This window comes from Haliotis rubra, unplaced genomic scaffold (genome assembly GCF_003918875.1).
Source record: "Haliotis rubra isolate DU_JTF1 unplaced genomic scaffold, ASM391887v1 Scf748, whole genome shotgun sequence".
In the NCBI taxonomy this organism is placed as follows: domain Eukaryota; kingdom Metazoa; phylum Mollusca; class Gastropoda; order Lepetellida; family Haliotidae; genus Haliotis; species Haliotis rubra.
Genome location: NW_025767466.1, coordinates 290,248 through 317,585, shown reverse-complemented (window position 1 = coordinate 317,585; position 27,338 = coordinate 290,248). Strand labels below are relative to the sequence as shown.

The 27,338-nt window shown below is 40.2% G+C and overlaps 2 long non-coding RNA genes across 2 annotated transcripts; one reads left to right on the top strand and one right to left on the bottom strand.

The window, feature by feature from the left end:
• Positions 1-5,681: 5,681 nt before the first annotated feature.
• Positions 5,682-27,070, top strand: LOC124260030. The gene is made up of 3 exons (XR_006893985.1): positions 5,682-5,754; positions 24,871-25,194; positions 25,772-27,070. It is a non-coding gene; the product is annotated as an uncharacterized LOC124260030 (long non-coding RNA).
• Positions 6,756-8,147, bottom strand: LOC124260027. Its single transcript, XR_006893982.1, has 3 exons — positions 7,994-8,147; positions 7,320-7,455; positions 6,756-6,920 (listed from the first exon to the last, which is right to left on the bottom strand). It is a non-coding gene; the product is annotated as an uncharacterized LOC124260027 (long non-coding RNA).
• Positions 27,071-27,338: the final 268 nt, after the last annotated feature.

Below are 27,338 nucleotides of genomic sequence, written 5' to 3'. Positions count from 1 at the left end.
GTATGAACATTGTAATAAATGCCAGAGAAGAGTTATTTAACCATTGTAACATTAATCGTCAGTAGAAGATACATATCGGACAGAAACACACACACACACACACACACAGGCAATTTTTCAGTATTTTCCAATACTATGTAATTAGATATGTGAAGAATTGAACAGTTCATGTCATTACTTATATATATTTTGCTCGAAATATCCAGACTTATACCCACAGTGAAATATTGAAACTGGACATATTTACACTAACAGTATGTTGAGGAAAATTCATACTAAGCCCTCACCGTATTGAACACACGTCTTTTCACCACTCCGTGTGTATATACATCTGCTTCCTGGCAGACACTCAGAACAGGGATCCTGTGTAATGAAAGAATGGGTTTGACTTAACGTCCACCAGGTGGTCCAGAGAATGGTAAACATGCTGTCCGCCCCATATGTAACACCATCCACTCAAACAGTTTGTCTGTTGCCTGGTGACACACGACTTTACTTCAACTAACCGTTACCATTCTGTGAACAAACCCATAAGCACGGACTGGAGATGGTAGACCACTTATCAAACTGGGTCAGTCACTGAACTTAATTCATAACTGGCAGATTTGATGCCTGGACCACGTGACCTGAGAACATCGCACTGCTCATGCCCATCTCTTCGACGGCTTAAGCATACCGGTGAAGTTCAAAGAAAGGACATCTTTCGAAATCACTATACATGCCGCAAGCATGCACTGGAACATTTAAACATGGCAATCTAGCAAAACGATGCTAATACCATTTCATGCGTCAACCGCCGAACATCTTTGCTACTAAAACAGCCGTTAAATACATGACATAATCTCTAGTGCACGATTATCAAGCTGACAAATCCTAGATTCATAAGCAGAAGGATATTCATCAGGCACACCTAACGTCCTCACTACGGATAATGGCATCTCAGACAAGAGGACCCCATTGAGAAAAGACCAGGGCTGCGTTTCACAAGCTATCGTAGCGATACGACTATCGTAAGTCCGTCTTACAGTATAGCAGATACGAATGCTACGAGAAAGGTTACGACATCTTAGGCTTACGAGAGCTTTGTGAAACAGGGCCCTGGGCTTTAAATATAGGTCTATAATACTGATTCAGTTAAAATTGTGAAAAACATGTGCTTACAGAACTTACTTTACTCTGACAATGCCAATCTTCCTCACTGTCTGAATCCTTTGGTTTAACAGATGACCCATTATTTGATGTGAGGCACATCCTCCCAATAAGCGCCGTGGGATTGAATCTTACATAGCTACAACTAGCAAGCTGCAGACACTTGGTGAAGCTCTGTAAACACCCGCATGGTGCACATTCCGCCAGAGGTGCGTCACATGTTTCTTCTTGTGTACATTTTCTAAATAGAGTCATGTCACTGATTCCATCTGTTCTGTCCATTGTGACCAGCAGCAAGGTAACACAAAGCCAATACACCTGAAGTATCATTGTTAGTAGAAGAATTTAAAATAGTGCTCTTAATAATAATAATAATGTCCATTTGTATGGCGCCGTTTCCACACACTAGTGTATGCTCAAGGCTCAAGAGAGCTCGAACTTGTGGTAACTCCCATTGAACTCTCACGGTTAAGCACACTGTTCGCTCACAGTATTAGCGCATGTGTTCAGATTGAACAGTTGTTTTTGCCACAGAGTGAGTTTTGAATGACTGATGAATATCATTTTGCAAATGTACATAGTTTGAAAGAACTGTTTGATAATTGTTATTTACAGGACACAATGGGGACAATGAGGAGCACTGCTGGAAATACATCCCATTGCCCGCTTGGAGCGCTGTGGTAGTTGCAGTCCAAAAGTAGTCTGTAGCTACACTGATGCTGCAATAAAGGCCCATCGGCCATGTCTAAACTTACATCAAAATTAAAATTATTGATTTTCTCTGTAATTCTTGCATGATTAATTACAGAAGCTGGAAGTCGTCCAAACTGAATATTGTGCTAGAAGTATGAAGAATTGGCATTTCTGGACCCACAATGATGCCAATGAAAATGGGAGCCGTACCAATCTACACTCATCAGATGGGTACGCAAAGTCCGTGGTGAAGACAACCAGTTGTCCGACTTCCATTTCTGTTGGTCAGGCGGTTGACTTTGTGTGCTGGCGAATAGATGCCTGACCATTGAGGGTCTGGGTTCGAATCCCGGATGTGACTCAACCCAACAAAAGTACTAGAATCTGTACTTTACTGAGAAAGTGTAACATTTCTTTACATTAGCAAGAACGTTTGTGGAAAGATAATCATATTAATAGTAGAAGTCACCCCCGTACCTACAGATCTTCTAAAAAGTGGTGTTGTTGTAAAAGTTGTGTCAGCACTTTCATACCCTGGAGTTATCGTCCGGCCTTTGCAAAATTTAGATGTGCTATTGCACCTTTAAGAATAGACTGACTGACTGAGTTTGGTTTTACGCCGCTTTTAGCAATATTCCAGCAACATCACGGCGGGGGACACCAGAAATGGGCTTCACACATTGTACCCATGATGGGATTTGAACCCGGGTCTTCGGCGTGACGAGCCAACGCTTTAACCACTAGGCTACCCCACCGCCCTTTAAGAATAGAACCGGACAGAGATACAATGTAAATGTTGAGGATAGAGTTTGTTTTACCTTCAATGGATTTATTGAAGATGAAGAGCATGTTTTATGACAGCGTCCGTCATATGATATATGTGTGTATACGTATATGTGTGTGTGCGTGTGCGTGTGTGCGTGTGCGTGTAACCGCTGAAGCAGAACTTCACTTGTAACAGTATGTTGGATTTTGTCAGTTTCGTAATCCGAGAGCCGTAGGGGGAGGGGGGGGGGGATTAACCTGTCCTATAGTCATGTCATTATTTTGTTACAGTATAGTGCTGTGGCAAATTGATTGATCAGAGTAGCACTACTATAAAGCTGACATACAAACTCTTAAAGATATTTGATTACAAACATCACATATGTTAACGCATTGGCAGGTGAAGCATCAAGGTAATTGTACAGGTGAATCCGTCATCAGAAATGTGAACACTCGAGCTTTGTGCCACGTTTTTAAAATGACTTTCATTTGTCTTTTAAATTTAATTGACCATATTTGACCAAATATAAATAACCTTATAGCAATCGCAATAAGCAAAACACAATCAGTGACGTTATAGCGGGGAAAGTGCTCCACTCTCTACAATAAGCAAAACACAATCAGTGACGTTATAGCGGGGAAAGTGCTCCACTCTCTACAATAAGCAAAACACAATCAGTGACGTTATAGCGGGGAAAGTGCTCCACTCTCTACACTATTTAGAATAGCATTAACTGCATTGTAATTCAAATTTCTAATTAAATGTTCACCTTCCCTTTAGACTTCGGTGTCAATGGTACGGGTTATATTGTGCTTCTCTCGTCAGGTGTCTGAGTACATGAGCACTTAGCCTCACCGAAATATTTCCGGCTGAGTGGTGACACCACACGCATGGATGAAGCGAGAGGGAGTCCTGATATCATTGTTATGGGTTCTTTAATCAGTTTAACTATTTCGTTATAACTAAAACGGAGTCACGAAACTCTGACAACAAGAATGATAATGTTTTCCTCGCAATTACCATAGCACTTTCAAACGTCTTTAGAAATACATAGTAAAAGAGTTTCAGGTTGATTCGCCTCTGATTAAGTTTGTTACGGGGAGACAACTCATCCACAAGTAACTCAACACCTACTCGTCATCTGGAACATATTATGTAATCTACACAGGCTCTCAAGTGGCTTAGACAGATTTAGTTCTGTGATTTTAAATCATTTTAACGCTCTGTCATCTTAACCTACTGCTTTGTTCATGAATACGTATTTCATGTTTCAGGAATGGAAGTGATTACTTATGGTATTTAACCCGTAACACAAAGCAGAGCTTATTCGATATATGTATACATCTATCCAAATGAATATTAATAGTGTTTGTCGGTTCTTTTATGTTAACTTAAAGATTCCTTTTTTGCGATGAAATTACCTATGATGTTTTATTACTCATCAATGTGTTGGGCGCAAATAGGCCTCTTATTGGCCCACGTCGCCCTAAAACTATAAAACCAACCAACCAACCAAGTCAACATCTATGGCTCATATTGGTCTTTCCTTGCCCAGTGTTGCCTTAGAACATTACATAGTATAGTAAACTCAGCATAGTAAACCGCCTCCGTGGTGCAGTGGTTAGAGCGTCCGCCCAGAGAGTTGAAGGTCGCGGGTTCGATCCCTAACCGCGTCATACCAAAAGACGTTAAAATATGGTAATTGTTGGTCCCAGCCTGGCGCTCGGCATTAATGGGTACAACAAGGACTGGTCGGCTCGAAGTCAGTATAATGTGTCTGAGTTGGGTATTCATGCTTCACTGCGGCATGGTATCTCCCTGGGCTAGCACTATAAAACCAGCTTAAGTCTGGGCTAGTACAAGCAGCCGCACCTACACATACACACGCATGCACGTCGTCATATGAGCGAAATATTCTCAAGCACGACGATAAACCCAATTTCACCTCACCTCGCCTCAGCATAGTAAACTACTGTAGCATACAACTTGAGCTTCAGATCTTCAGTGTTGACTTCAAGAAAGCCCTCAGAGCTGTCAGCGGGTTCCACCTCGTTACATACCGTGTATAACTGACCGTCTCTGTGCATTCAGACATGCAAGGGACAAGGGTAATGGTAGGTAGATAAGGACAACAGATTCGAGGACATTCAACCAGTATGGGACGGTAGAGATGGTCATGGTCTCCGTCTGCGATGTAGTCACGTGAAAGTGTTCCAAGCGAAAAGAACTGACATAAACAAGTATAATTTACCAATTAGTTAGGTTTTAACTTATGTTATTCATTTACTTCAATCTCATGTATTTGTTGGAAGAATTTCTGATAGCTTGAAACAATCATGACGCTGCTCTATAAATGATTCTACAAAATGCTACAGTTGTAAACAATAGCTGAAATATACTGAGAGAAAGAAATAAAGGATCACATGGAAATTCAAGCGTTCCTTTAATATTTTCCAGTTTTCATCACCAGGTTTGATTAGCTCTGTGGTGAGGAAAACTGGAAAAATATAGGAACGCTTGCATTTTCCTGTGATCCTTTATTTCTTTCTCTCAGTATAGAAATAGCTGTTGAAACTGCTTGACCTGACATGGTGGAGTTTTACCAACACCTTTATACACATGTATGTTTCATATCTTATGCCAGTACAGGTTTAGGATGTTAAACATGTTAAACATGATATGCATGGTTTGTCTATATTAGACACTGCATCAGGTAGACACATTACAGATAATAAGAAACAGTTAATTATGTAAACTGTGCCCTGTGCATACTTTGAGTTAACTTTTTGCTGAAGGCTTCATATTGAATGAAATATGTCCATGAAAGACTCCAAGATGGGAAACAATGTGAATCACACCTCAGTGTCTGTATACAATTGGTTGACGTTCATACTGAGTGACCTCCACAATCATAGAAATACGTACTGCAAAGTCCACCTGAGGTATATCTGGCATGAAACAGACGCCATCTGCTATGAGAGTTTGGTAAACGTCACAAATCTACCTGTTTTCTTTCCTTGTAAAATCCAAATGCATTTTAATTGACAGTATGTGACTTAACTGTATCGCACGAGAGAAAGAGGGTTACCTCCCTTTAGTTGTAATCCCAATACAGTGGACGAGCAGAGAAGCTACATGTACAAGAGGTGCAGTCGATGTTGCTGGAGTTAAACTAGTTTTACTATATATAGATGACAACTGACACACGTCGTGAAACATGCATGGCCGTTTCCAGTATACATGGCACGGTTATTGCATGGTAGAAACATAAGTGAAAGGTGAAATAGTGGGTATATAATAATACAGTGTCACAGTTGCACCAGATGATAATAAACGTCTCTCAATGTTTAGTAACATTCACATGAAATACAGCCATTAGATTATTAGATTATTTCCTCTAATTGTATTATCTCTATTTTCTTGTCAGTTTGCAGGTACCAGCAAAACGCATTGGGTGGCAAGGATACGTAAAAACATGTAATTTGATTTAGGCCGAAAATACCACGTGTATTTCGCATACTGGTATGTTTTGTTACCCCGACAGTGTTCATAATACACTATTTGTTATTTGTTATAGATTTGTGTCTCGTAAGGCTGGACTTTACTTTCCATAATTATGTTATATATCGTATAGTATAAAATGCTCTTTAATTGCAAAAAGGTGACACTTAAATAATGTTCTTCTTCGTCTATATTACCCAACTGAAGTCCGACTTCCACTCCTCCCCACAGCATAGCATCTCCTAGTTGATGACAACAATGTCCATGTTGCCACTTTGTATCTCTGTAAAATGGTTTGATATCATAATGTAGCAGCATAATCTCAGCGATTTCTGATCATTGTTCAAGTGTCCAATGTTTACCAAAACTATATAATACATCGTTTATGTGTTGGGTGCCTGTCGACTTAAGGCCCTTAGAGGGGCGGTGGAGTAGCCTGATAGTTACAAACGTTCGCTCGTCGTGCTTAAGGCCCGGGTTCGATTCCCCACATGGGCACAATATGTGAAGCCCATTTTTTGTGTCCCCCGCCATGATATTGCTAAAATATATTGCTAAAAGCGGAGTAAAATCATACTCAGTCAGTCAGTCATTAAAGGCCTCAGACAATAAGAAACACAACATTCGTCATGCAAGAGTTACCTTCCACTTCCAAATTCCATATAATGTTACATTTTCCGCTTGGAAATGTGATGACACAAGCGTATGTTCCGGCGTCCGCGGCGCTGACCTTCTCCAGCCGGAACCCAACATCACCTGCCTGTACCAGATGAAAGCGAGGCTCGTACTCGGCTGTGATACGCAGTGAATCCTGTAGAAACAACAGAGGGGATATTACATGAAGACAATGACCAACGCAAACTGTGGATGCAAGAACGCAAAACTGATACTCGCACCAACAGGGCTTATTGTACGGAGACTTTTGGAACTGCAGTTAATGATACGTTGACTTTTACTGAGGACTGGACATGTAGTTGCGTTGAGGAGTTGAGGTGATGGAATTAAACCTCAGATTAATAACAAAGTGTTTTAATTATTGAACCGCCATGGATAAAGTAATTAAACCCAATTGTGGCAACATAGCTAACAATTTCATTTTAAACAGTTCATACATTGAAATGTATGTAAAGAACTCTTGCATTTACACAAACACTTGCCGATTCCATGTGACAAGTAGGTCAGTCAGAAGGATTGCTGCCATGACACCGACCCTACTGATTCCTTCTCTGGTTGTATTGGCAATCGTTGTTTCATTGAACTGCCACTGTACGTGTTCTCCTCCTAAGTCCGAGTCCACTTAAAGACGGCAGCTCCATCACTGCACGCCTCCTCTTTTTCCCATCTATCTGCAAATGAATCCTGTTCATTATAACCAAACGTTCATATCTATTACGGTTATCCTCACTGTAGGAACTGCCCGTCACTCATCTAGCTCCTCGTGTATGTTCCTCCGTCCGAGCTTCAGTCTCACTCGGGGCGCTGGGGTAGCATAGTGGTTAAAGCGTTATAACCTAGTGGTTAATCACTCACTCACTCACTCACTCACTCAGTCACTAACTCACTCAGAACCTTACCTCCATCTTTTTTGTATATCTGCAAATAGTCAAATAGTCTGTAAACATACATATGTCCCTTTGCACTCGAAAAGGATAAAGTAATGCCAATTCCATCATAATCATAGCTGCATAACTGCATGTCTTGATATATATATAGTTATATTACTTATTATTATATATATTATATTACTTATTGTGCTGGAAATTCATTAACTACTATTTCTTCATAGTACTTCATAGTTCAATCTGCATGATGAAATATCCAGGCATAAAGTATGTTTATATTTACATGAATGTCAACTGCTCTCACTACGACATCAACCATTACCAGTACGTCTCTCTTCTAAACCTCCTTGCAGTGTTATTCCTGTTCCGCTGTCCACTGTGATGATACATCTGTAGATTCCTAGGTCAGCCCTCTTCAAGTTGGTGAGACTAAAACCAACATCACCTGGAGTTAGGAGGGTAAAACGGCCAATGTAGTTCTGGTTGATACTTAGGGACTCTTTAAATGAAGAAAACAGATCTTGTCAGTTTACAGGCTACAGACAAAATATCTAACTCAATTTCTCACTTTCACATGCAACCAGTGACATTATTCATCTTTGACATTATGCACTAATCACACATATTATCAACCAGTGACATTATCCATCCTTCACATTATGCACCAATCACACACATTATCAAATAGTGACTTTATGCACAAATAACACACATTATAAACCAGTCATATTATGAACCAATCACACACATTATAAACCATTCATACTAGCCACCAATCACACACATTACCAACCAGTGACATTATGCACAAATCACACATTATCAACCAATGGTATTATGCATCCTACACACATATTATCAACCAGTGACATTATCCTCCAATCACACACAATATAAACCATTGACATTATTCACCAATCACACACATTATAAACCAGTCATACTAGACACCAATCACACACATTATCAACCAGTGACATTATGCAAAATCACACACATTACCAACCAGTGACATTATGCACAAATCTCACACATTATCAACCAGTGATATTATGCATCCTCCACACACATTATCAACCAGTGACATTATCCTCCAATCACACACAATATAAACCACTGACATTATTCACCAATCACACACAGTATCAACCAGAGACATTATGCCCAAATCACACTCATTATAAACCAGTGACATTATGCAACAATCACACACATTAACAACCAGTGACATTATACACCAATCACACACATTATCAACCAGGGATGTTATGCACCAATCACACACATTATCAGCCAGTGCAATTACCCATAGATTACTAACATTATTAACCACTTCCATTATGCTTCTTTGCTATTATCTATCCTCCACACACACTTCCAACAAGTGACATTATGCACCAATCACACACATTATCAAATAGTGACTTTATGCACCAATTACACATATTATCAACCAGTGACATTATGCACCAATACCACACATTATCAACCGATGATATTATGCACCAATCACAAACATTATCAACCAGTGATATTATGCATCAATCACACACATTACCAACCAAAGATATTATGCACCAATCACAAACATTATCAATCAGTGACATAATGCACCAATACCACACATTATCAACCAATGATATTATGCACCAATCACAAACATTATCAACCAGTGATATTATGCATCAATCACACACATTACCAACCAAAGATATTATGCACCAATCACAAACATTATCAACCAGTGACATTATGCACCAATACCACACATTATCAACCAATGATATTATGCACCAATCACAAACATTATCAACCAGTGATATTATGCATCAATCACACACATTACCAACCAATGATATTATGCACCAATCACAAACATTATCAACCAGTGATATTATGCATCAATCACACACATTACCAACCAGTGACATTATGCAAAAATCCAACACATCATAATCCAGTGACATTATCCTCCAATCACACGCTATCAACTAGTGACTTAATGCACTAATTACACATATTATCAACCAGTGACATTATGCACCAATCACACACATTATCAACCAGTGACATTATCCACCAATCACTAACATTACCAATCAGTGACATTATGCACTCATCACACATATTATCAACCAGTGACATTACCCATCATTGACATTTAGCACCAGTCACACACATTATCAATCAGTGACATTATGCACTAATCACACATAATATCAACCAGTGACATTATCCATCCTTGACATTATGCACCAATCAAACACATTATCAATCAGTGACATTATGCACCAGTCACACATACTATCAACCAGTGCCATTATCCATCCTTGACATTATGCACTAATCACACACATTATCAACCAGTGACTTTATGCCAAAAAACCCACTTTCTAAACCAGTAATATTATGCACCAATCACACACATTATAAACCAGTCATACTAGCCACCAATCACACACATTATCAACCAGTGACATTATGCAAAATCACACACATTACCAACCAGTGACATTATGCACCAATCACACATTATCAACCAGTGATATTATGCATCCTCTGCACACATTATCAACCAGTGACATTATCCTCCAATCACACACAATATAAACCATTGACATTATTCACCAATCACACACATTATAAACCAGTCATACTAAACACCAATCACACACATTATCAACCAGTGACTTAATGCACCAATCTCACACATTATCAACCAGGGATGTTATGCACCAATGACACACATTATCAACAAGTGCCATTATCCATAGATTACTAACATTATCAACCACTTCCATTATTCTTCTTTGATATTATCTATCCTCCACACACACTTCCAACCAGTGACATTATGCACCAATCACACACATTACCAACCAGAGACATTATACACCAATCACGCACATTATCAAATAGTGACTTTATGCACCAATTACACATTTTATCATCCAGTGACAGTATGCACCAATCACACACATTATCAACTAATGATATTATGCACCAATCACACACATTATCAACCAGTGATATTATGCACCAATCACACACATTACCATCCAGTGACATTATGCACCAATCCAACACATTGTAATCCAGTGACATTATCCTCCAATCACACACATTATCAACTAGTGACTTAATGCACTAATTACACATATTATCAACCAGTGACATTATGCACCAATCACACACATTATCAACCAGTGACATTATGCACTCATCACAGATATTATCAACCAGTGACATTATCCATCATTGACATTATGCACCAATCACACACATTATCAACCAGTGACATTATCCATAGATCACTAACATTATCAACCACTTTCATTATCCTTCTTTGCCATTATCTATCCTCCACACGCACTTCCAACCAGTGACATTATGCACCAATCGCACGCATTATCAATCAGTGACATTATGCACCAATCACACACATTATCAATCAGTGACATTATCCATCATTGACATTATGCACCAATCACACACATTATCAACCAGTGACATTATGCACTAATCACACACATTATCAACCAGTGACATTATCCATCATTGACATTATGCACCAATCACACACATTATCAACCAGTGACATTATCCATAGATCACTAACATTATCAACCACTTTCATTATCCCTTTTTGCCATTATCTATCCTCCACACGAACTTCCAACCAGTGACATTATTCACCAATCGCACGCATTATCAATCAGTGACATTATGCACCAATCACAAACATTATCAACCAGTGACATTATCCATCAGTGACATTATGCACCAATCACACATAATATCAACCATTGCCATTATCCATCCTTGACATTATGCACCAATCACACACATTATCAATCAGTGACATTATGCACCAATCACACACATTATCAACCACTGACATTATCCATCCTTGACATTATGCACCAATCACACACATTATCAATCAGTGACATTATGCACCAATCACACATACTATCAACCAGTGACATTATCCATCAGTGACATTATGCACCAATCACACACATTATCAACCAGTGACATTATCCATAGATCACTAACATTATCAACCACTTTCATTATCCTTCTTTGCCATTATCTATCCTCCACACGAACTTCCAACCAGTGACATTATTCACCAATCGCACGCATTATCAATCAGTGACATTATGCACCAATCACAAACATTATCAACCAGTGACATTATCCATCAGTGACATTATGCACCAATCACACACAATATCAACCATTGCCATTATCCATCCTTGACATTATGCACCAATCACACACATTATCAATCAGTGACATTATGCACCAATCACACACATTATCAACCACTGACATTATCCATCCTTGACATTATGCACCAATCACACATTATCAATCAGTGACATTATGCACCAATCACACATACTATCAACCAGTGACATTATCCATCAGTGACATTATGCACCAATCACACACATTATCAACCAGTGGCATTATCCATCATTGACATTATGCACCAATCACACACATTATCAACCAGTGACATTATCCATAGATCACTAACATTATCAACCACTTCGGTATTATCCTTCTTTGCCATTATCTATCCTCCACACGCGCTTCCAACCGGTGACATTATGCCAATCACACACATTATCAACCACTGACATTATCCATCCTTGACATTATGCGCCAATCACACACATTATCAATCAGTGACATTATGCACCAATCACGCATACTATCATGACCAGTGACATTATCCATCGTTGACATTATGCACCAATCCAGCACATTATCAATCAGTGACATTATGCAGATCACACATTCTATCAACCAGTGCCATTATCCATCCTTGACATTATGCCAATCACACACATTATCCATCCTTGGCATTATGCACCAATCACATCTATCAACCAGTGACATTATCCATCCTGATGCGTTGTGCTAATCACACATTATCAATCAGTGACATTATGCACCAATCCGCACATACTATCGGCCAGTGACATTATCCACCCTTGACGTTTATGCACCAATCACACACATTATCCATCCTTGACGTTATGCACCAATCACGCATTTATCAATCGGTGACATTATGCACCAATCACGTATACTATCAACCAGTGACATTATCCATCAGTGACGTTATGCACCAATCACACACATTATCAACCAGTGGTATTATCCATCATTGACATTATGTATAATCCACACATTATCAACCAGTGACATTATCCGCCAGATCACTAACATTATCCAGCCACCTTCTTTGCCATTATCTATCCTCCACACGCTTCCAACCAGTGACATTATGCACCAATCGCGCATTATCAATCAGTGACATTATGCACCAATCACACATTATCAATCAGTGACGTTATCCATCATTGACATTATGCACCAATCACACACATTATCAACCAGTGACATTATGCACTAATCACACACATTATCAACCAGTGACATTATCCATCAGTGACATTATGCCAATCATACATAATATCAACCATTGCCGTATCCATCCTTGACATTATGCACCAATCGCACACATTATCAATCAGTGACATTATGCACCAATCACAATACATTATCAACCACTGACATTATCAATCCTTGACATTATGCACCAATCACACACATTATCAATCAGTGACATTATGCACCAATCACACATACTATCAACCAGTGACATTATCCATCAGTGACATTATGCACCAATCACACACATTATCAACCAGTGACATTATCCATAGATCACTAACATTATCAACCACTTTCATTATCCTTCTTTGCCATTATCTATCCTCCACACGAACTTCCAACCAGTGACATTATTCACCAATCGCACGCATTATCAATCAGTGACATTATGCACCAATCACAAACATTATCAACCAGTGACGTTATCCATCAGTGACATTATGCACCAATCACACACAATATCAACCATTGCCATTATCCATCCTTGACATTATGCCCAATCACGCACATTATCAATCAGTGACATTATGCACCAATCACACATTATCAACCACTGACATTATCCATCCTTGACATTATGCACCAATCACATTATCAATCGGTGACATTATGCACCAATCACACATACTATCAACCAGTGACATTATCCATCGGTGACATTATGCACCAATCACACACATTATCAACCAGTGGCATTATCCATCATTGACATTATGCACCAATCACACATTATCAACCAGTGACGTATCCATGGATCACTAACATTATCAACCACTTTCATTATCGGCTTCTTTGCCATTATCTATCCTCCACGCACTTCCAACCAGTGACATTATGCACCAATCACACACATTATCAACCACTGACATTATCCATCCTTGACATTATGCACCAATCACACACATTATCAATCAGTGACATTATGCACCAATCACACATACATCAACCAGTGACATTATCCATCGTTGACATTATGCACCAATCCGCACATTATCAATCGGTGACATTATGCACGAATCACATTCTATCAACCAGTGCCATTATCCATCCTTGACATTATGCACCAATCACACATTATCCATCCTTGACATTATGCACCAATCACACACATTATCAACCAGTGACATTATCCATCCTTGACGATGCACTAATCACATTATCAATCAGTGACATTATGCCAATCACTATCCTATCAACCAGTGACATTATCCACCCTTGACATTATGCACCAATCACGCACATTATCCATCCTTGACATTATGCACCAATCACGCATTATCAATCAGTGACGTTATGCACCAATCACACATACTATCAATCAGTGACATTATCCATCAGTGACATTATGCACCAATCACACACATTATCAACCAGTGGTATTATCCATCATTGACATTATGCACCAATCACACACATTATCAACCAGTGACATTATCCATCAGTGACATTATGCACCAATCACACATAATATCAACCATTGCCATTATCCATCCTTGACATTATGCACCAATCACACACATTATCAATCAGTGACATTATGCACCAATCACACACATTATCAACCACTGACATTATCCATCCTTGACATTATGCACCAATCACACACATTATCAATCAGTGACATTATGCACCAATCACACATACTATCAACCAGTGACATTATCCATCAGTGACATTATGCACCAATCACACACATTATCAACCAGTGACATTATCCATAGATCACTAACATTATCAACCACTTTCATTATCCTTCTTTGCCATTATCTATCCTCCACACGAACTTCCAACCAGTGACATTATTCACCAATCGCACGCATTATCAATCAGTGACATTATGCACCAATCACAAACATTATCAACCAGTGACATTATCCATCAGTGACATTATGCACCAATCACACACAATATCAACCATTGCCATTATCCATCCTTGACATTATGCACCAATCACACACATTATCAATCAGTGACATTATGCACCAATCACACACATTATCAACCACTGACATTATCCATCCTTGACATTATGCACCAATCACACACATTATCAATCAGTGACATTATGCACCAATCACACATACTATCAACCAGTGACATTATCCATCAGTGACATTATGCACCAATCACACACATTATCAACCAGTGGCATTATCCATCATTGACATTATGCACCAATCACACACATTATCAACCAGTGACATTATCCATAGATCACTAACATTATCAACCACTTTCATTATCCTTCTTTGCCATTATCTATCCTCCACACGCACTTCCAACCAGTGACATTATGCACCAATCACACACATTATCAACCACTGACATTATCCATCCTTGACATTATGCACCAATCACACACATTATCAATCAGTGACATTATGCACCAATCACACATACTATCAACCAGTGACATTATCCATCATTGACATTATGCACCAATCACACACATTATCAATCAGTGACATTATGCACGAATCACACATTCTATCAACCAGTGCCATTATCCATCCTTGACATTATGCACCAATCACACACATTATCCATCCTTGACATTATGCACCAATCACACACATTATCAACCAGTGACATTATCCATCCTTGACATTATGCACTAATCACACATTATCAATCAGTGACATTATGCACCAATCACACATACTATCAACCAGTGACATTATCCACCCTTGACATTATGCACCAATCACACACATTATCCATCCTTGACATTATGCACCAATCACACACATTATCAACCAGTGACATTATCCATAGATCACACATACTATCAACCAGTGACATTATCCATCAGTGACATTATGCACCAATCACACACATTATCAACCAGTGGTATTATCCATCATTGACATTATGCACCAATCACACACATTATCAACCAGTGACATTATCCATAGATCACTAACATTATCAACCACTTTCATTATCCTTCTTTGCCATTATCTATCCTCCACACGCACTTCCAACCAGTGACATTATGCACCAATCGCACGCATTATCAATCAGTGACATTATGCACCAATCACACACATTATCAATCAGTGACATTATCCATCATTGACATTATGCACCAATCACACACATTATCAACCAGTGACATTATGCACTAATCACACACATTATCAACCAGTGACATTATCCATCATTGACATTATGCACCAATCACACACATTATCAACCAGTGACATTATCCATAGATCACTAACATTATCAACCACTTTCATTATCCTTCTTTGCCATTATCTATCCTCCACACGAACTTCCAACCAGTGACATTATTCACCAATCGCACGCATTATCAATCAGTGACATTATGCACCAATCACAAACATTATCAACCAGTGACATTATCCATCAGTGACATTATGCACCAATCACACATAATATCAACCATTGCCATTATCCATCCTTGACATTATGCACCAATCACACATTATCAATCAGTGACATTATGCACCAATCACACATTATCAACCACTGACATTATCCATCCTTGACATTATGCACCAATCACACATTATCAATCAGTGACATTATGCACCAATCACACATACTATCAACCAGTGACATTATCCATCAGTGACATTATGCACCAATCACACACATTATCAACCAGTGGCATTATCCATCATTGACATTATGCACCAATCACACACATTATCAACCAGTGACATTATCCATAGATCACTAACATTATCAACCACTTTCATTATCCTTTTTTGCCATTATCTATCCTCCACACGAACTTCCAACCAGTGACATTATTCACCAATCGCACGCATTATCAATCAGTGACATTATGCACCAATCACAAACATTATCAACCAGTGACATTATCCATCAGTGACATTATGCACCAATCACACATAATATCAACCATTGCCATTATCCATCCTTGACATTATGCACCAATCACACACATTATCAATCAGTGACATTATGCACCAATCACACACATTATCAACCACTGACATTATCCATCCTTGACATTATGCACCAATCACACACATTATCAATCAGTGACATTATGCACCAATCACACATACTATCAACCAGTGACATTATCCATCAGTGACATTATGCACCAATCACACACATTATCAACCAGTGGCATTATCCATCATTGACATTATGCACCAATCACACACATTATCAACCAGTGACATTATCCATAGATCACTAACATTATCAACCACTTTCATTATCCTTCTTTGCCATTATCTATCCTCCACACGCACTTCCAACCAGTGACATTATGCACCAATCACACACATTATCAACCACTGACATTATCCATCCTTGACATTATGCACCAATCACACACATTATCAATCAGTGACATTATGCACCAATCACACATACTATCAACCAGTGACATTATCCATCATTGACATTATGCACCAATCACACACATTATCAATCAGTGACATTATGCACGAATCACACATTCTATCAACCAGTGCCATTATCCATCCTTGACATTATGCACCAATCACACACATTATCCATCCTTGACATTATGCACCAATCACACACATTATCAACCAGTGACATTATCCATCCTTGACATTATGCACTAATCACACACATTATCAATCAGTGACATTATGCACCAATCACACATACTATCAACCAGTGACATTATCCACCCTTGACATTATGCACCAATCACACACATTATCCATCCTTGACATTATGCACCAATCACACACATTATCAATCAGTGACATTATGCACCAATCACACATACTATCAACCAGTGACATTATCCATCAGTGACATTATGCACCAATCACACACATTATCAACCAGTGGTATTATCCATCATTGACATTATGCACCAATCACACACATTATCAACCAGTGACATTATCCATAGATCACTAACATTATCAACCACTTTCATTATCCTTCTTTGCCATTATCTATCCTCCACACGCACTTCCAACCAGTGACATTATGCACCAATCGCACGCATTATCAATCAGTGACATAATGCACTAATCACACACATTATGAACCAGTGACATTATCCATCATTGACATTATGCACCAATCACACACATTATCAATCAGTGACATTATGCACCAATCACACATACTATCAACCAGTGACATTATCCATCCTTGACATTATGCACCAATCACACACATTATCCATCCTTGACATTATGCACCAATCACACATATTATCAACCAGTGACATTATCCATCCTCGACATTATGCACTAATCACACATATTATCAACCTGAGACATTATCCATCCTTGACATTATGCACCAATCACACACATTATCAATCAGTGACATTATGCACCAATCACACATATTATCAACCAGTGACATTATCCACCCTTGACATTATGCACCAATCACACACATTATCAACCTGAGACATAGTGACCCAATCAGTCATTTAATCACCTAAACGTTTCACTCACTGAGTTGTTTCATCTTCAGTATCAAGGATCCGCTACACCCTAATGTCTGTGTTATCCTCAGTGTCCAGGATCCGCTAAAACCCGTTATCTGTGTTATCTCTCAATGTGTGTAATGGCAGCGTCATCAGTAAACAGTGCTCCTGTGTAATGGTTATATCTAGCTTTTAGGTTTTCAATACAAAAAGTTCGACATGATTAGTGGCGACCACATATCAATTGACGTGATTTAATTATTGACATCAACACCCTGTGCCAGAAAACGTTACGAAATCTTTGTTTGACGAGAAGCTCTGTTGATTCATCTTTCGTTATCGCTCAAATATCTCACTTAGACATACATTTTGCTTTCACTTTGAATTCCATGGATAAAATACCCTTTACACTTCGGTACTACGCGGATGTTTATAATTACATGGCGGTCTGTTGAGCGCGTGTGAAATTCATTGTGGTTAAATGTAGTCTCAAAACTGACATGTACCTTTCTATCTTTCAGCAATTGAGCTATATCGTCATAATTTATATCATGTCACTAAAATACTTCATAATAATACCCAATTTGTCTTATATTAATCGATTGGTTTGATAAATAAACAGTAAAATGTAACAAAGACTGACCTACTGTACAAGCGAGACAGCATATGGCGCCTTGCGGGTCGACGAGTCCTTATTACGTCACGTCCACCGGACGTGTCTAACAAGTATTGTGGCATTGCGTAAAGGTGGTTATCAATACACAGACGTGAGAATCAAATGAACGGAACTCAAACAATATTTGTTTTGTGACATTGCATTACAAATAGACCAGCAACATAGGTGTATGGTCGGTGGCATTTAATCCTCGTAGTGCTCTTATAGTGTCCATGTAGTGTTCATGTAGTGTTCACGTGGTGTTCATGTTGTGCCCATGTGGTGTCCATGGGGAGTTTTTGCAGTGTCCACGTGGTGTTCATGTGGTGTCGAAGTGGTGTTCATGTGGTGTCGATGCATAGTCAATGTAATGTTCATGTAGTGTCAATGCAGTGTCCATGTTGTGTTCATGTAGTGTTCGTGTAGTGTTCATGTGGCGTTCATGCAGTGTTCATGTGGTGTCCATACGGTGCCCATGTACATTTGATGTCCATGTGGTATCCATGAGGTGTCCATGTGGTATCCATGAGGTGTCCATGTGGTTTCCATGGTGTCCATGTAGTGTCAATTCAGTGTCCACGTGGTTTCCATGTAATGCTAATGTGGTGTTTAAGCTGAGTTCATGTAGTGTCCATGAAGATTTCATGTAATGTTCACGTAGTGTGAATGTAGTGTTCATGTAGTGTTCATGCAGTGTTCATGTAGTGTTCATGCAGTGTCCATGTGGTGTTCATGTAGTGTTCATGCAGTGTTCATGAAGTGTCCATGTAGTGTTCATGTAGTGTTCATGCAGTGTTCATGTAGTGTTCATGCAGTGTTCTTGTAGTGTTCATGTAGTGTTCATGCAGTGTTCTTGCAGTGTTCATGTAGTGTTCATGCAGTGTTCATGTAGTGTTCATGCAGTGTTCTTGCAGTGTTCACGCAGTGTTCATGTAGTGTTCTTGCAGTGTTCATGGAGTGTTCATACAGTGTTCGTGCAGTGTTCATGTAGTGTTCATGTATCGTTTATGTAGTGTTCATGCAGTGTTCATGTAGTGTTCATGTAGTGTGCATGCAGTGTTCATGTAGTGCCCATGTAGTGTTCATGTAGTGTTCATGCAGTGTTGTTGCAGTGTTGATGTAGTGTTGATGTGGTGTTGATGAAGTGTTCATGTAGTGTCCATGGAGTGTCCACGTAGTGTTCATGTGGTGTTCATGTAGTGTTCATGCAGTGTTCATGTAGTGTTCATGCAGTGTCCATGTAGTGTTCATGCAGTGTTCTTGCAGTGTTCATGTAGTGTTCATGCAGTGTTCATGTAGTGCCCATGTAGTGTTCATGTAGTGTTCATGCACTTTTGTTGCAGTGTTCATGTAGTGTTGATGTGTTGTTGATGTAGTGTTCATGTAGTGTCCATGTAGTGTCCACGTAGTGTTCATGTGGTGTTCATGTAGTGTTCATGCAGTGTTCATGTAGTGTTCATGCAGTGTTCATGTAGTGTTCATGCAGTGTTCTTGCAGTGTTCATGTAGTTTTCATGTAGTGCGCATGTAGTGTTCATTTAGTGTTCATGTAGTGTTCATGGAGTGTTTATGTAGTGTTCATGTGGCGTTCATGTAGTGTTCATGTAGTGTTCTTGCAGTGTTCATGTAGTGTTCATATAGTGTTCATGTAGTGTTCATGTGATGTCCATGTGGTGTTCCTGAAGTATTCACGTATGTCCTTGTGGTGTCTATGTGATGTCGAAGTGATGTTTATGTGGTGTCCATGTGTTGTCTATCTTGTGTTCATTTGGTGTCCATGCAGTGACCATGTTGTGTTCATGTGGTGTTCATATAGTGTCCATATATTGTCCATATACTGTCCGTGCGGTGTCCATGTACATTTTGTGTACATGTGGTGTCCATGAGCTGTTCATGTAGTGTCCATGTAATGTTCATGTATTGTTCATGTGGTTTCCATGATGTTTATGTGGTGACCATGTAGTGTCCATTCAGTGTCCACGTGGTTTCCATGCAATGTCAATGTGGTGTTCATGTAATGTTTATCCAATGTCCGTGCAGTGTTCATGTAGAGTCGATGTAATATTAATGTGGTGTTCATGTAGTGTCAATGTGGTGTTCATGTAATGTTCATCCAATGCCTGTGCAGTGTTCATGTAGAGTCCATGTAATATTAATGTGGTGTTCATGTAATGTTCATCCAATGTCCGTGCAGTGTTCATGTAGATCCATGTACTATCAATGTGGTGTTCATGTGGTGTCCACATTGACATCCACAATGTTGAGATTTAGCAACCAGCCGACATTCTCCATCTTTGGCCTACCCGTCTACGTTCCAGCATCTGGCCATGGTAATTACATCAGCATCTCATACCTGTTGACTACACTGAGAATATATGGGTATAATGTACGTACCTGAGAGCCATCGAACTACAGGCTTCAGTTAATCATTAGAGGCCATGGTTAGTTATCACACAACGGGTTTGGAATCCGAGAACCAAGCCGAGAACCTATCGGTCGGACGAAATCTAGTTCGTGCTCCATGTGACTGACTGACTGACTGACTTAGTGAGTTTGGTTTTACGCCGCTTTTAGCAATATTCCAGCAACATCACGGCGGGGACACCAGAAATGGGCTTCACACATTGTACCCATGTGGGGATTCGAACTCGGGTCTTCGGCGTGACGAGCCAACGCTTTAACCATTAGGCTACCCCATTGCCCCTGTTCCATGTGAACGGCGGATTGAGGGTTCGGTGGCACAGACACACGACCTACACACAGATGATCACAATACTCACTGCCATTTATGGGGAAGGTTCGGTAATGATGAGTGAGTGAGTATAGTTTGACGCCGCTTCCAGCGATATCATGATGGATGCAGAAACGAGCTTCCCACATTGCATCCATGAAGAGAATCGATCCCGGGTCTTCGTCGTGACGAGCGATCTTTTTAACCACTAGGCTACCCATTATTTGTCATCAAACAAGGCAACTTTACTGAAAACTGGTACACCCGGGATGACCAAGTTACCCCATTTAGACACTCTCCCTCTTTGCCACGAGAACTCAGTTCATAATGATGAATGGATCCAGGGCATTGACAGCCTACTTTCAGATAACACTCTACCTCGGCCCTGTTTCGGATACCTGAATCCGCTGATGTACACGTGGGACAGTCTTGGACAATACGACAAGGGAACTGCAGCTCTCTGCCCAGAACACGTGTGGACTGGAATCAGCCTTGATGTGGTTGCAGTTGCCCTTCCGGCACATGTTTGGGTAAGGGGATTAGTGGCAGGCTGGAGGCCATCATACATAGGTGAGGTGAGGTGAAATGGGGTTTAACGTCGTGCTGGAGAATATTTCGCTCATATGTCGACGGGCATGCGTGTGTATGTGTATGCGCGGCTGCTTGTTCTAGCCCAGACTGAAGTTGGTTTTATAGTGCTAGCCCAATGAGATACCATGCAGCACTGAAGCATGAATATCCCACTCAGACACATTATACTGTGGTTCTTTGAACCACTTGCTTCCATCTTTTCCAGTGAAGTGCGCCCTTTCGTCCAGTTGCACAGGTACTAGTACTTCATTGTTCTCCTCACTAACATCATCCAATTCATCTGAGGAACTGGTTTCAGATCTGGAGCCCGCAACATATTCACTGTCCGACAATCTGTCAGAACACTCTGACATACATCCACCATCATCATCTTCTTTTAATTTTTTTTCAAAAACTGGCTAAATACAACGTCCTTTATGCCCGGGCGACTCATGGCTAATATCTGATTGCTTACCACTCAGTGGCCAGATCAATAATATGTATGGCAAAACCTAGAAAAAAGAGGGGTGACTGGGCCTCTGAAGCCCATGTTCAGTGATAATGGTGACATTTCCAACAGTGTTCATTAACTTGTTTTGTATAGCTGTTGAAATGAAAATAAAAAGTGTACAGGTAGCTGAGATGTTGTTCGAGGAATACCTAGAATTTCACAAAAAAATGTGTAACTGGGAAAGAGCTGGATGTTTTGAAAGCATCTCCCTAGTTAGTGGGATGAGGATTAGCATTGTCATTCCAACATCATGCGTTCTCGACAAGTACCTGTCTATTCTGGAATCTTGTTTTGGTCGTGTGTCTGGATACATGGAGTGGACAGTACACCTGCAGTAATTACAGGTAGATATTGCAGGTCACGTGATGTACTTGTTTCGACTGTAAATTGTATTTGAATTTGATCAAGGGATTCCGATCGTATGTCAGCATGGTTGCATTGCTACTTGGCTTCATGACTGGCCATTGACGTCTGTCTTAGTAGTAACAGTTATAATTCATTGATGGCAGCGATAGTGAGACCACAGCAACGACGTGTTCTTAAAGCAATATGCGATTGCAAGCGCATGTGTTAGCGTGTGTGTGCGTCTGTCTGTATGTATGTGCGTGTGTGTGTTATTAAAAGCAAAATGTCTGTGAAATGATCGTGGTGTCCAGTTTTGAAAAAAATATGCATACGCATTCTTTGAGTTGATACTATAATAATACTCATACGTTTCTACCATGCTATGGCAGTTGATTGCCTAACCGTTTATTCCCCAGAAATCAAAATAAATGAGGCAACTATTCGGATTTAAGTAATGATAGGCTCGACTATAACGATGGTTCTGGGAACGAGAGGCCACGGATGACGCAGTCGCTGAAAGCGCCGCAATTAGCGTTCCTTGGTCACAACAGAAACCGTTCATTGTTGCTTGCATTTGGAGTTCAGATGTGTTGCAAAGTTTGTCAATACCATACCAGGGCTCGTGTCAAAGACTTAGCGGTAAACGCCTCCAAGGGACGCAACTCTGGCTTGCTCTGGGAGTAGAGGCCGAGGTCATGCAAGTCACACCACTTTGGTTCGAACACACAGTCATAGATTTCTGTCATGACCAAGGGACGCAACTCTGGCTTGCTCTGGGAGTAGAGGCCAAGGTAATGCACGTCTTACCACTTCGGTTCGAACCCACAGTCATAGGATTCTGTCGTGACCAAGGGACGCAACTCTGGCTTGCTCTGGGAGTAGAGGCCGAGGTAATGCAAGTCTTACCACTTTGGTGCGAACCCACATTCATAGGATTCTGTCGTGACCAAGGGACGCAACTCTGGCTTGCTCTGGGAGTAGAGGCCAAGGTAATGCAAGTCTTACCACTTTGGTGCGAACCCACAGTCATAGGTTTCTGTCGTGACCAAGGGATGCAACTCTGGCTTGCTCTGAGAGTAGAGAACGAGGTAATGCACGTCTTACCACTTTGGTTCGAACCCACAGTCATAGGATTCTGTTGTGACCAAGTGATGAAACATCGTCACAACGAATTGCTTCGCCTCAGACCACACGGCCACCAGTGGAAAATGGTTCAGTGGAGTAATGTGCCGCTTGCACCATATACAAATTAGTATGCAATAGCTGCAATTGATACTGACGGACCACACGTTGATTTCTACTGTATACACCCAGGAGGTTACAAACTCATTGTCTGGTTCGATGGTTAACAACAAACACATATATCCTCAACTATATAGTATGAACGTCTTTCCCCAGGAGGGTTTAATGGCGTTACGTATATTCATAATGTGATGGTATGATTCAGAATGTGATATTATATGATTTGCATTTCTTTCTCAGTGATATCACAAGGCAACCAGAATACAACAGTCCAGGCGGGAAGTGATGTTGTATTAGAGTGTACAGGTGCGGGTTCAGCTAGAGGCACCTGATACAAAACTGACAAGCAGCGGGGCTATATTGCGTATGTGGTGCTCAACGACGGGTTATGCAACATACACCAAGAACCAAAATCGCTGCCTGGCCTATCATTGGGAAATGAAGACTGCGCTAAACATGCTCTGAAAATATCCAACATCAGCAAGGAGCACGAGGGAATATGGAAATGTTATATCAGTAACTCCACCAAGACGCACCATCTCCATGTTATGGCATCGCCTGCAGGTATTATCTGACAGTCTGACATTATAAGTGTCCTAGCTTTGATGTACAAATGGAGCACCTAAGGTTGCACTTAGGATATCCTCACCATCGCAAAGTGAATGGAGAACGTTGTTGACTTTGTATACACAAAAGACAAAATCCACGACTTTAGACGACATTGAGTAGAGTAAAAATGTTACGGTTTCATTTCATTCAGTTGCATCCCCAACCTGTTATTTATAGGATACGATATTTATATAGCGCACATATCCACGCAACTAGTGCATGCTCAAGGAGCTGGTATTTTTTCCCTCGATCATTGGATGTCAATCTCAACGGCACATTGTATTATCACTCTCAGCTTCCTGGGGAATATACAACTCTTGCTGCCACTAGGCGCACCGAGTTATTGTGGCTTTCTCATCCTAATGAGGTACCCATTTACAGGTGGGTGGACTGCATTTATCTAAGCATTATGCCAAAATAACCAACAAGATGTCTTCTTGGGATATCATAAACATATCATAATTGTTATATTTGATATATTTGATTATTTTCTCCATCTGTAATCACTGCTCGTATTTTGTTAACGTCTGAGAAACAACAACTGTAAAAACAACGAGTCTCTCATCGTTGACAACACCAATATCAGAATCAACATCCCACGTCACTACTACGGCTGGTGTCCCTGGCTCTACTCCTGATTCAACTACTTAGTCGCCAGCCCCTGCCACGGATACAAGCAGTGCTGGGTATACGACTGAAAGCAGAACCCAGGACTCGGTAAATCCCCAAACACCATCTGTGACTTCCATGATAACCATCCTAGGTGGAACTGTTGGTGGCGCACTGGTCCTACTGGCTGCTATCATCACCGTCTGCTGTTTACTTCGATCAAAGAAAGAAAAACAAAACAATGGCTGTAAGTACTGTATTGTGTACCAGGGAGTGATGGAGCGAGTTTTCTTTAATGACGCTTCCAATAGGATTTCACAGGCTACGTGGTGTTCATATGACGTGCACGGGTTGTCTCCAACGCCACTTTTAGCAGTGTTCAAGTTGTCTCACGTCGTGTCAGCTTCATGTGTGCGTGCGTGCGTGCGTGCGTGCGTGCATGTGCGTGTGTGTTCGTGTGGGTGTGTGTGTGAGAGGCCGAGGTCATGTCTGTCATGAACGTTTATCACTTTGGTGAAACTCACGAGTACAGGTACTGTCACACCTATACATTTTAGTGTGAACAACTAGGATTCGAACCCAAATTTCTAGGTTTCACGGTCCCGAGATCTAGTGACACAACCCTGCCACCAGTGCCACCTTTATGTAAGAGGCCGTGCAGGTAAATGATGGAGGTGTGTGTGTTTAGGTTCATGATGATAAAACTGAATATCTGTTATATCAGGGAATGTCAATGAGCTGTGGCTAAAGTGATTGATTTGGTTTGGTTTAATGCTAATTTAAAATGGATTTCAATTTTATCAGTGTATCAGATTATTGTGGATTAAGGCCTCAAGTTATGGATGTCTTAGACGTTTTGCACTACGTTGAAACCGAGGCTTCGAAGTTCCTCCGGCTCCTGGAATGCCAAGGGGCCGTAATTCTGTACTGCGAGTTAGGGTGGATGCAAAATATAGTTTATGTCATCGTTCACTTTGATTAACCTATTCTCAAATTTCAGCATCGCTATACACTTCCCCTGCTACTAACACTATCCGTTTCCCCATTTATTCAACAGTGTATAAATAGCTTATAAAAGAGAAACCTGTAAAGATAGTAATTCAGTACTGATGATCTCTGTCTAGTGTTGTTCTGTTTATATTTCCTCAGCAGCTCGGGGGCTTGTCAATGGGGATCATAGGTATGTATACAGATATCTCTTAATTATCAGATTATGGAAAGAACGAGGAATTAAAGTGACACTTTACAGTTATGGCATGAAATTGTTGCTGTTTTACACAGGTGACAATACGAGTATCAGTACAGTACAACGGAGGTGGGGAAATAGGGATTGATAAATATGGAAGGATTTGCATGTTATGTAAAAGTGGTATAGATAAAGAAATCCACTTTGTCTTTACATGACTTACTCTTAATAAGCTGCAAGTAACACCCGAGTGTGTTATTTGCTCTGTATTTTGTTTACTCCGTATGTGGCTCAGAAGAGCTTC